At 31.9% G+C, this 12,756-nt stretch overlaps 1 pseudogene; it reads left to right on the plus strand.

Moving 5' to 3' along the window:
* Positions 1–11,546: 11,546 nt before the first annotated feature.
* LOC125922454 (protein dpy-30 homolog) overlaps positions 11,547–12,756 on the plus strand; it is a 23,681-nt pseudogene continuing 22,471 nt past the window's right edge.

Genomic DNA, 12,756 nt, shown 5'->3' on the forward strand with positions numbered 1-12,756 from the left:
TTTCCCCCATGGTCTTCTGTTAAATTTCTAAGGCTCCACATATGAGTAAAAACATATGATATCTCTCTTTCTCTGACTGACTTTATTTCACTTAGCATAATACCTTCCAGTTCCATCCACATTGTTGCAAATGGCAGGATTTCATTCTTTCTCATTGCCAAGTAGTATTCCATTGTGTGTGTGTGTGTGTGTGTGTATGTGTATGTTTTTAAAATTTTTTTATATATACCTTACTGTCAAATTGGTTTCCATACAACACCCAGTGCTCATCTCAACAGGTACCCTCCTCAATGCCTATCACCCACTTTCCCCTCTCCCCCACCCCCCCATTCCATTGTATATATAAACAACATCTTCTTTATCCATTCATCAGTTGATGGACATTTGGGCTTTTTCCATGATTTGGCTATTGTTGAAAGCACAGCTAGATTCTTTATGAAAATGTTGAATATCTTATAGAAATTTAAACATTCTATAAGGGAAATAACTTATTTTGGTTATTTCTTAATAAGAGATGTGTATCAATCTTGTTATACTTTGTGAAGAAACAAATGTGCTAACCAAATTATTTACAAGTACGCATCTCATATTTGCTTTCCGCTTCCTATTTCTGAATTGTTCTGATATTATGCCCTCATGTCCATTTCAAAGACAATGTCCCACATGTCAGAGCCTCATCATCTCTCACCTGTAAAGATAACCTCCCTATGTTCTCTTAGCCTTCTCTCCACCTTCCCATAGTATAATTCAAAAGCATAAAAGTGACTGGTATACTCTTTTCCCTAAATATTTTTCCTGGATCTCATTTTAGAATCAAGTACAAAATTGGCCAGCTGTGGATTTAAGGTGTTTTACAATGTGAAGACACTCTAAAAGCATGATTCAGGGCCCCTGGGTGGCTCGGTTGGTTAGGTGTCCGACTTCAGCTCAGGTCATGATCTCATGTTTAGTGAGTTCGAGTCCCACATAGGGTTCTCTGCTATCAGTGCAGAACCCGCTTCAGATCATCTGTCCCTCTCTCTCTGTGCCCCTCCCCTTCCTCAAAAATAAATAAATAAACTTTAAAACCATGGTTCAACATCCACCATGCTCCCTTCAACACTGGAATTTATTTCACCACTGTCCTAAACCTCTTAATTATTTAACCTCCTAATTCTACTAAATTCCCTCCATCATTTCTGTAATTCTATAAACAAATTGCTTAATTTCCTTTCTGTTTGCCTCTCAATTTCTCCCATCTGTCAAATCCATTTCTGCATATGAAAACAACCCTATATCTGTGAAAACACGGTACTTATTTTCCTGTCTTATATAATTGCTAGAAAATATGCTGCTAGAAAAGAAGTCTAAAGATTTACTTAATCATATGTTCATATATCTAACATATATGTATATACACACATATATATACGTATATATGTGTGTGTGTATATATATATATATATATATATATATTCATGATATCTATGACTAGATGATATGTGTCATAACACTTTCATGTGAGAGGCACTCTTCCTATACCCAGAAGAGAAGAATATCCTTGTCGACAAGAGGAAAGACACCAAGAACTAAATAAATAAGGCTAAATTCCACCCCCCACTCCCCATTTACTACGCTGACTTCATATCTTTCATGCTGTCATATTTTTCTCCACAACTGTTTACTTGTCATCAAATCTAGCATAAAAATAATCAGATTTAATCTTTTCTCCATGTCGTTATCTCCTTATTAAGGTTTTCATGTCATGTAAAACATAAATTTGTATGCTTTTCTACTGTTAATCTATGTTTGTCAGTTTAATTTTCAGGCCCAGATGCAAACCCTAAGAGAATAAACTAAAACTTTTTCTTCCCCTATAAAAGCTTTACAGAAACAATTTTTCAGTAAACACAGCAAATTCTTACCTGTTGATAATGTTTAGATCAGACATTCCACATTGGTCAATTATAAAGAAGTTACCATGTATTTTATCTAAGATATAGTTGCAAGAATGTTATTCAGTATTGAGGTATTATATATAATATATATATATATATATATATATATCTAGATGTCCAATAATAATTAGTTAATTGAACAAATTGGTACTCCCAAAAAATGGATGCCAGACCTCTTGGAATAATTTCTGTAGCATATTTCATATTCAATAATTTCATATTGCTATATTGTTTGGCAAGCTGTTAATTATATATTGCTAAAGCCTAAAAGTGATACAAATAATGACAATGAACACTGTTCCCAAGTTTTCCAAAATTTTATTCATATATATGGGAATAAAAGTGTCATAATATTAATTACAAATATTTTAAGTGGTATTATTTAAGTAATTTGCCTAGTCTTTTAAAATTATTTTAAAAGCACATCTATTATTGCTTTAACAGCAAATATAATTCTCCTTAACTGATTCATTATCAAATGGTCATTGTCTTCATCTAAACTATCCTCAACAGTTTGAGTTAGAGATCCTGAAAATAAGATAGTATCAGTAAAGAAGAGTATGTGAACTGGGATAAGTAGACAAAACCATAACGATGAATAACCAGTATGTCAACAACATACCGAATAGTCAGGAGTGGAGGCCACAAGGAAACAATGGCATAGAAAAATAGGAGTGATATAAGCATTGCAAAGATTCATGGTCATTCTGTGAAGTATATAAATACTGAGAAGTAAAAATGATTCTTTGAATAATTATTATTAAAATCTGAAGAAAAATAAGCAGAAGCTGATTGGATTCCCAAAGTCATGTAAGGTTGGTATAAATCGCATTTGTCTTAATTTTTCTTCTCTCATAAAAATCTCCCTAGACTTTTAAAATTTATTTTTCTTCTTTTAATATACCCTCTCATATAGGTTAGGGTTCAATATAACATCAACATATCAATTGGTCAAAGTAAAAAATAAAATATTCAAGGGATTTGTTGATACCAAGTTCTAGAAGTCTGATATTGTTGCTACGTGATGCAATTTTGTGTTTGTGTGTGGAGTGTATGTCTCCAATTAATGAAGACAACAAAAAATAATGATTCATTCCTGGTGTTAATTTCTTGTGGATTTATCATTTTTATTTACTGATGTTCATTTCATATTTTATTAAATTTAATCTTGACTATTTACTAAGTCAAATAGGAATGTATTCTTCAATATAATTATGTTAGCTTCTGCTAGTTGAATGTGGCAGACAAATGTTAAATTATTTTGTGTTGGACTTTCATCCATTTTAAGAAGCTTGGCTTAATAAAGAATGTTCAATGTTAGTGTGCCTTAACTTACCAAACTGTTTGATGTCAGAATCTTGGTGCTGATATGAGTAATTATTTTCAGGCAATCCATTTTACCCAACTGATTTCTTGCTCAAATTTTGGGTGCTGTTCTTCTTAGTTTAATATTTTAAGCATTTAAAATTATCCTTACAGTCTAGTGACTCCAGAAAAAATCATTCTATTTATTATGTATATCATAGTTTATAAAAATATGACATGTATTCTATAAAAGATGTAGTTCAATTTTGGTAGGCAGTCATATTAATTAAAACCAGTCATACTGTGAGAAGGAGATATCCCAAGAGCAGGATGTTTTCCACACTTGTAAAGAGTATCTACCTCCAGATTCATTGAGAGATTTAGAGAAATAAAATATTTTATATAAGCTATAAATTAGAAAAAACACAGGCATATTAAAAAGTGATAGGGAAAATTTCCCTTCTATTTTATTTAGTTTGCCATTTTTAATCAGATAAAAACCTTTGGAAAGGGGAAAAGATGTGTGCTTTGTAATTTGAAAGCTGATGTATTATCACCTCAAAATTATATTTTAATTTTAATGGGTTTAATATAAATATTATTTGTCTGATAACGCATGTAAGAAACAGCGCTTCCTTGCTTTGCCTGGGGAATCATTAATCATATAATACATGGAAAATAGTTTCTTACTTTAGAGTAAAAATTGGAATACTGTAATTAACAGTGTTATGTGAAATGTACTGTATGTTCTTTTAATGAGGAAGACTTTTTATCAGTAGCCCAAGGGAATTATGAGGTCTTGCTAGTCACTGAACAGATTTTATTCCCTGAGAAATCTATTAGCCAACCTGAGTATGTATTCATTTGTTAACACTAATCATCACAGATATGCTTAGGAATGTATAGATTTGTTCTTAATTTCTGGTTTTATGGAGTTCATAAAAATTTCTATCCATATATGTATGCCCTATTATACAGTTCAGGATTTGCTTTTAAACAGTATATATATATGTATATATATATACACACACACACACACATATACACACACACATACATATATGTGTATATATACGTATGTATGTGCATATATATGTGTGTGTGTGTTTGTGTATATATAGATATATATACATCTTGTGTGTATGTGTATATATATGTGTGTGTATATATATATACATACACATATATATATAAAATTTCATTTCAGAAACACTATCCTTCCAGGCAAAATTTTTATTACTATACCTTTAACAAAGAGAATGGTTAACAAAAGGTATAAAATCAAAACATTACTAATAATAATTAGCAATAAAGAGGGAATATTGAAAAGAATAACATATGCAAAGATGATAATGTGTAAAATAATAGTGCTTTCCATATTTATTATTATATTTTCCAATTATGTTAATATTTTTTGTATTCACTAATGTATTTAAGAATATCTAATACTGTCATAAAAAAGGATTATTTTCAATTATAATACAATTTTCATGAAATTGATAATAAACCCAAATATTTTATTTAATCTAAAACTTTCTCCCAAAATATGAATTAGGGTGCACTTATTTATTATTCCATACACAATTGGAACCACTCAAACATTTGATAAAAATTAAATCACAGGGTTATTTGTTCTACATTGTATTTGACTAAATTTCTAACTAAAAATAACTATAAAACTTGAAAAATATATCTTTTTGAACTCATTAGAACGATTACTCCAGTGCAAACAATACCTAAAAATTTTTGAAAGAGAAAATTCATATCCATCCAGCTTTATTATTATTGGAGTAGGAGGGACTCAAACCCAAGCAGAAAGCAAAAATTTTACTTAAATAAAAGAGAGGATCGAAGTCAAAGCATGTATAGAGTTAGTACCTAAGAAACCATAGGAAAAACATCATTGACTTTTTATAAACCTAACTAGAAATGATATCATTCATGTCACAGGAAAACAGTTTGGAGACCAAGTCATGGCAAGAAAGAGAGACATGAAACACGTCCCTTGCATTTTCTTTGAGATGTAACTAATTTCAAATTCTAATTTTAAGGAGAAAACTTAGGAAATTAAAACCAAGTGCACAGAGAATCAGAATGATTAAATGATAAATTACAAATTATTTAAAAAATTCCAATGGCTTTGAAGGAAGTTAACTTTTCAGAGTTTTTTTTTTTATTTTTTTTTTCAGTTATGAGGTAGATCATTTTACCTTAAATTATAAGGTATACCAAAAATTCTAGGGACAAGAGAAAGAAAGGAAAAATATATTCAGAGTGGCCCATGATTCCACTGCTATAGTGATACAAAAAAATAGAGCAAAAGGTGAAGTTTGAGAAATAATAAAGTATTTCAGCAGAAATTTTGATTGATACAAAATAATTTGGATAATACAAAACACACACACACACAAATGTCTATAACTAAATATTCTTTGGGTAGTTTTAATAGTTACACTTTAAATCAGAATTAGTAACTTGACAAATAGTGTAAATGAAAAATGTTGAAAAGTTTTAGGAATAAGAAGGAAGGAAGGAAGGTAGGAAGGTGGGAAGGTAGGAAAATAAAGAGAGAGAAGAGAGAGAAAGAAAAGGAAAGAAGGACAAGTTGGATATAAAAGGTATCTAACATAGTCACAACTGAAATTTAAAAATTGTTTAAATGAGAGGAGGGAGAATATGGTAAAAAAGTATTGAAAGAATGGCTAAAAATTTTCTCTAACAGATAGAACATTTTAATGCAGATATCTTACAAGCTCAAAGAGTCCCAAGTAGTATTAAAACATCACTAAACTAAGAAATCACACAGGTAGACAAAGACAAAAATTTAAGAAGAAATCTTAGAAACAGAAGAGAATAAAAAGAGAAATTATCATTTGAGGCACACATCACTTCATATATATGAAATACATAATAGCCAAAACATAAAGTTGCAAGGGTACATGGAATGAATGAAATTGTTGTAAAACTTGCTTAGTGGACAAAGAATAAATATAGTTATTTAAATATATGGTAACTAATTCTGCATATGAAATATCTAAGGTATCTATAAAAACCACAGTTAATTAAATTTTAAAGTAAATGTTAATATGAAGAAATTATGAAAACGTGAAATATTCACATAATCGAAAAGAAGGCAGGAAAGGAGGAATAAATGAATTAAGAACAACTAGAAATAAAACTAGGTTAAATAGAGCAAGAAGTTAGGTGATAGATTTAACCTCAAATATATTAATATATATGTATGATACCATTAAGTGTTAATTGTCAAAGAACTACAATAAGATTGTCCTACTACAAAGCAAACAAAAAATGAACAAACACAATTCTATGCTTAACCACATCGTGTTTAAAGAGACACATTAAAAAAATTTTTATTCAAATTTCAGTTAGTTAACATACAGTATAATATTAGTTTCAGGTGTAGAATTTAGTGATTCATCACTTACATACAATACCCAGTGCCATCATGACAGGTGCCCTCCTTAATACTCGTCACCTATTTAACCCATCCCCCTGCCCACCTTCCCTCTGGTAACCATCAGTTTGTTCTCTATAGTTAAGAGTCTGTTTCTTGATTGCCTGTCATTTTCTCCCTATGTTTATTTGTTTTGTTTCTTAAATCCCACGTGCATGAAATCATATGGTATATGTCTTTAGCTGATTGGTTTACTTCACTTAGGATAATATTCTCTAGTTCCATCCACATTGTTGCAAATGGCAAGATTTCATTCTTTTTGATGGCTGATTAATATTCCAGTGTGTGTGTGTGTGTGTGTGTATATACATATATATATATATATATATATATACACACCACTTCTTCATCCATTCATCAGTCAATGGAAATTTGGGCTCTTTCCATAATTTGGCTATTGTTGTTAGTGTTGCTATAAACATTGGGGTGCATGTGCACCTTTGAATCAGTATTTTTGTATCCTTTAGATAAATACCTCATACTGCAATCGCTGAATCATAGGATACTTCTATTTTTAACTTTCTGAAGAACTTTTATACTGTTTTCCAGATTGGCTGCACGAGTTTGCATTCCCACCAATAGTGTAAGAGAGTTCTCTTTACTCCATCCACATCCTCACCAATACCTGTTGTTTCCGGTGTTGTTAATTTCAGCCATTCTGACTGGTGTGAGGTGATATTTCATTGTGATTTTGATTTAAATTTCCCTAATGGTGAGTAATGTTGAGCATCTTTTCATGCTAAAGAGACACACTTTATATATAAAAATATAAAATATTAATAGTGTAATAAGTGAAATATATATTATTTTGCAAGCAGCAAACAAAGGAAAGCTGGTGAGGTTATGTTAATATCAGAAAAAAAGACTAACAGGCAAAAATATATTATTAGAAATAAATAAGATGTTTCATAATAGTGCAGGTATGGCATCAATTGGAAAGCAAACTAATCTTAAATTTATTTGCATGTAATAGTATTGCAGTAAAATATATTCAAAGAAATGTTGACAGAATGAAAAGAACTAATACATGAATCTGCAATCATAGTTGGAAAATGTTAATAATACACAAGTCTCAGTAACTCACAGGACAAGTAGGTAAAGCTTGGGGAATATAAAGGAGATTTAAATATCCTGATTAATCAACTTCACCTAATTAATATTACTTGATACATGTACAGAATGAACATGATCATTTGATTTTATGATCAAATGAAACATTTACTAAAATAGACAATATGCTGAGGGATAAACCAATTAATTCAGAATTCAAGTAATTGAACTTACATTAGTATATACTCTGATGATAGGAAAAATTAACAAAAATAAATATGTAGTAATAACTAAAATCACTCCAAATTTTAGAAATTAAGTAGGTCATTTCTTAGACATACATCAAACAAGAAATCACAATAAGGAATGAACTGTAAGATAAATATATGTAATATTCAAAACTGGGTTCCAGCTAACAGTGACTACAGTCAGTAATTTCTTGCTCTAATGCACACACTGGAAATGATGAAATGCCAAAAACAAACTATCTAAATTTATCTAAACTTGTTCTTTAAAAAACAAATATCAAAAGTTTGATAACAAATAAATGAGGAGATAATAAAGATGAGTTAATGAAATAAAAATCAGATATTTTTTTTAAAAATTAATAAGCCCAAGTTATCTTTTTTAATAATTATTCTTTAAAATTTTATTAACATTATAAACCCAATAAGTGGTAGAATAAATGTAACTTGTTGTCAAATGATTCAGAAAACCATATCTATTTTTCTATATATCCAATCTGTCTATCCAACCATCTAGTTATCTATTTCAAGAGAGAATGAGGAGGAAATATAACAACGGATTAATTCTTGGAATATTTTTTAAGTTTCAAATTACTTAAATGAAGAAAACAAGAGCAAAAATGTCAATCTTATTCACTATATTAATAAAATATATCATCAATAGGCCAAAAATGCAGAAAAAATTGATCTTATTTAAAAGCTATGATATGACTTAAAGACTAATCAAATTACAAATCTAAGCGAATCTTTAACATTTTTTTTAATGTTTATTTATTTGAAAGAGAGAGAGCGCGCGCAAGCATGAGTGGGGAGGGGCAGAGAGAGAGGGAGACACAGAATCTGAAGCAGGCTCCAGGCTCTGAGCTGTCAGCACAGAGCGAGATTCGGGGCTCAAACTCACCAGCCCTGAGATCATGACCTGAGCGGAAGTCAGACACTTAACTGGCTGAGCCACCCAGGCGCCCCTATAAGTGAATCTTTTAAATTGAGAAGTAGTATCTAAAGAAACAAAAAACAAAAATAAAATTCTGCTCTTGACAAAAACTTAATGATGATATATTAAATGTTTCTCCCCTAAAGTTAGGTAAGATAAATGATATGCACCTTCAACATTTCTTTTTCTTTTCTTTTTTTTTTAATGTTTATTTATTTTGAGAGAAAGAGGAGGGACAGAGAAGAAAGAGAGAATCCCAAGCAGGCTCCCCACTGTCAGCACAGAGCCTGATGCGGAGCTCTATCTCACAAACTGTCACCTTCACCACTTCTATTTGACATTATACTGATGATCCTACAGTACAATACATGAAGAAGTAGAAGTAATTGGTGTAAGATTGGAAGGAAATACATATTTGGAAAAACATTATTTGGAAATGAAATAATTGTGTGCATTACAAACATAAGAATACCCATAAATGATCAGTAAATGGTGATCTTAGTAAGCATTGAATAAAAAGGTATTAAAAATTCATTTGTATTTTAACAACCAAAAAGCAGTTATCAATTTAAAGTAGACAAATATCATTTGAAAGACCTTGGAAAGAATAAAATATCTAAGGATTAATCCCCAAAAAGTGATAAAAAAGTAACTACACGGAAAACTACCAATTTGCTGAGGGATGGACATAAAGGAGTCCCAGAAAAACTGAAAAATATTGTAAGACTCAAGACTGTTAAAATATCAAATCTTGTCAAAGAAATCAATAGCCTCAATACAATACTCTGTGTGTGTGTGTGTGGGGGGGGGTCCAATTTGACAAGCTGGTTTTAAAATTTATACGATGATGCAAAATATCCAAGTCAAGACAATCTCCAAGAAGAATAACAAATGTTGAGTACCTGAATTTTATGTTTTAAAGCTTTTTGCAAAATATAAGAATGGTGTTAATAAAATAAAAATTAATTAATAATCAGAGTAAAGTCCAGGATAGTTCCGCACATATACAATAATTTTATTTATAACAAAATTATCACAGTAATTTAGTGAAAAATTAATGGACTTCTCAATAAATGTGCTACAGCCATGTGCCTGGGTGACTCAGTCTGTTAAGTGTCCAACTCTTGATTTCAGCTCAAGTCATGATCTCACAGTTTTGAGATCCAGTACCATGTTGGACTCCATGCTGTGCTTGGAAACTGCTTGAGAATCTCTTTTTGTCTGTTTCTCTCTCTTGGTCTCTCTCTCTCCCTCTACCCCTCTCCTGGTCTCTCTGTCTCCCAAAATAAATAAAAAAATAAACGGTGCTAAAGCAGTGGATAACAATGCATAACTTTAATGTAATATATATATATATATATATATATATATATATATATGCCAAAACAATCAACCTTTTGTAGAAAGGAAGGAAACCATGTTTCTAGCAAAGCCTATTTAAATAAGATATATATTAATAAAACACTAATCATTAAATAATAATGACCTGAAATTCATTAAAAGTAACAATTTTCATTCTACTTTTATTAAGAATGTGTGTTGTCTGGGGTCTTCCGAGAAACAAACATCAAGACATTATACATGAAAAAATATGGGAGGGGATCCTAGAGAAGCTGGCAAAGCATAATACAAATTTGACGCAGAGTGAATGAAACAAGAGAGGAAAATACAGATGGAAAGTTGAGTGGAAGTTTCTTAGAGAGCATAGTGATTCCAATGAGATTTTAAGAGAGCTGCTAAGGTGTCTTCCAATCGAAGTCATACATCATATGAGTCCTATGTATCCCAGAAATGGGCCCACCTTAATATACTGGATGTATTACCAATTATGACCAGATCATGAGAAGTGTGAGTTCCCTACAAATGAAATGGTAGATTTCAGAGTGGGGTTTCAGTCAGCTGGGTTCTCTGCATCCATAGGTCTGAAAAGATATTTTAACGGTCACCATAGATATGAAAAGCAAAGCAGTAACTCTATATTTATACACCCGCACACACACAAACACACCCAGATGTGTGCAAAATTGTGAAAATCATTGTCAATTTTTTTGAAAAAGAAAAGGTTTGAAGAAGCAACAAATTAATGGACTCATACTGTTCAATTTTGGAAAGATACCAATTCCTTTTAGGTTGATCACTAGTTAAATTAAGTAAATCAAAATCAAATGGAAACCTGAAATACCTTTACATTTTTCTATAAGTAGGGAAAATGCTAAAAATGTCTATGGATCACAAGGAAAAGAAACAAACTTGGGGAGTTTAAGTGCTATATACAAGACTTATTATAAAGATGTGTTAATTAAGACAGAATAGTTTACAGATAGGTTTTACAAAGACCACTTGTGGACTCCTGGCTGGCTCAGTCAGTTAAGTGCTTGAATTTGGCTCAGGTCATGACCTCAGGGTTCATGAGTTCAAGCTCCACGTCAAGCCCCATGTCAGGCTCTGTGCTGTCAGCATGGAGCCCACATCGGATCCTCAGTTTCCCTCTCTCTCTGGTCTTGCTTGCAGTCTCTCTCCCTCTCTCAAAAATAAATAAACTTTAAAAAATAATTAAAAAGAGCTAAAAAGGACCATTTGTATAAAATAAAGAAGAGGTTATGGGAGAACCTCATGTGGATATAGAACGTGATCTCTATGGCTTATATGAGACTGCAGATTATAGAGAAAGGTTAAATCATTTAGAATTCAATGGTGAGAATATTAATTATTGTGTATTAGCTATGTATTTCCTGCATATCAAAATTCTCTAAGATGTAAAGGGGTTAAACAATACATTTATTCAGCTCCCAGTTTTATGTATTACCTAATGTGGTTATGTTCTTGGCTGGTTTTGCTGATCTTTGTGGTCATTTAACAGCTTGGCTGGGATGGATGGCCTAGGATATCTAGCTAGAATAGCTGATCTAAAACGTCTCTACTAAGACAGGTTTGTTTTGTTCCACATGCTACAAATTTCCTGGAGGCTAGACTGGGCTTTCTTACATAGTGACAGCAGCATAAATAGAAACCTTAAAGAGCAGGCAGTTTTCAAATCTCTACTTATGCCACGCTAGTTTTTTACCCTATTTGTCAAACCTGTTCAACAAAGTTAAGATCAGTTTTGGCATATAAGAATAGTCAATAATGTACAGAGAAGGAGTGGAATAATGGACAGTTTCAAAATTACACACACACACACACACACACACACACACACAATCTGCTATAGATTGAATGTGTCCCTCACCAAAATGATATGCTGAACCCTTAATACCCAGTGTGATGATATTTGGAGGTAGGACCTTTGGGAAATGATTAGATCATGAGTCTGGAGACCTTATGAATTAGCTCCCTTGTAAAAGAGACCACTGAGAGCTTCCTTGCCTATTCCGCTGTGTGAGGACACAGAAAATGGATGGCAGTATCCAACCAGGAAGAGGGCCCTCCTCAGAATCTGGCTATGTTGGCAATTTGATCTCAGACTTTCAGCCTCCAGAACTGTGAGAACTAAATTTCTGTAGTTTATAAGCCACGCAATTTTTTTTTTATTTTTTAATATATGAAATTTACTGTCAAATTGGTTTCCATACAACACCCAGTGCTCATCCCAAAAGGTGCCCTCCTCAATACCCATCACCCACCCTGCCCTCCCTCCCACCCCCCATCAACCCTCAATTTGTTCTCAGTTTTTAACAGTCTCTTATGCTTTGGCTCTCTCCCACTCTAACCTCTTTTTTTTTTTTTTTCCTTCCCCTCCCCCATGGGTTTCTGTTATGTTTCTCAGGATCCACGTAAGAGTGAAACCATATGGTATCTGTCTTTCTCTGT

This window comes from Panthera uncia, chromosome B1, assembly GCF_023721935.1.
Source record: "Panthera uncia isolate 11264 chromosome B1, Puncia_PCG_1.0, whole genome shotgun sequence".
Lineage (NCBI taxonomy): Eukaryota > Metazoa > Chordata > Mammalia > Carnivora > Felidae > Panthera > Panthera uncia.